Raw genomic sequence first — 371 nt, 5'->3', positions numbered from 1 at the left:
CCTTTACCCATTTGATTTTGCCTATAAAAAAGTCAAGCCCTCCCTCTCTCTCTCCGTTCCACTGTTCGTTCTTTTCACATTTCTTTCTCACTCACTCTTCCCCTTGAGCATCATTCCTCCTTCTGCTCTCGTCCCCTCCCTCCATTTCCATCTCCTCTCTCTCCATCTTTCTTTCTTTCTTTCATTTATTTATTTTATTCACTCATTCATTCTTTCCTTCTTTCACTCTTCTCTGTCTCCCCTTCCATCTCCTCTTTGACACGTTTCACTCTGTATCATTAACTTATTTTGATGAATAGTAAGAGCAAGGCAAACACATGAGGACACAAAGATGGCCGTTTTAACTCTCCTATAATATCGCACTGCGCAGG

Source organism: Lytechinus pictus, chromosome 17, assembly GCF_037042905.1.
Source record: "Lytechinus pictus isolate F3 Inbred chromosome 17, Lp3.0, whole genome shotgun sequence".
In the NCBI taxonomy this organism is placed as follows: domain Eukaryota; kingdom Metazoa; phylum Echinodermata; class Echinoidea; order Temnopleuroida; family Toxopneustidae; genus Lytechinus; species Lytechinus pictus.
The sequence above is the reverse complement of the archived record's forward strand: the minus strand, read 5'-3'. Positions refer to the sequence as shown.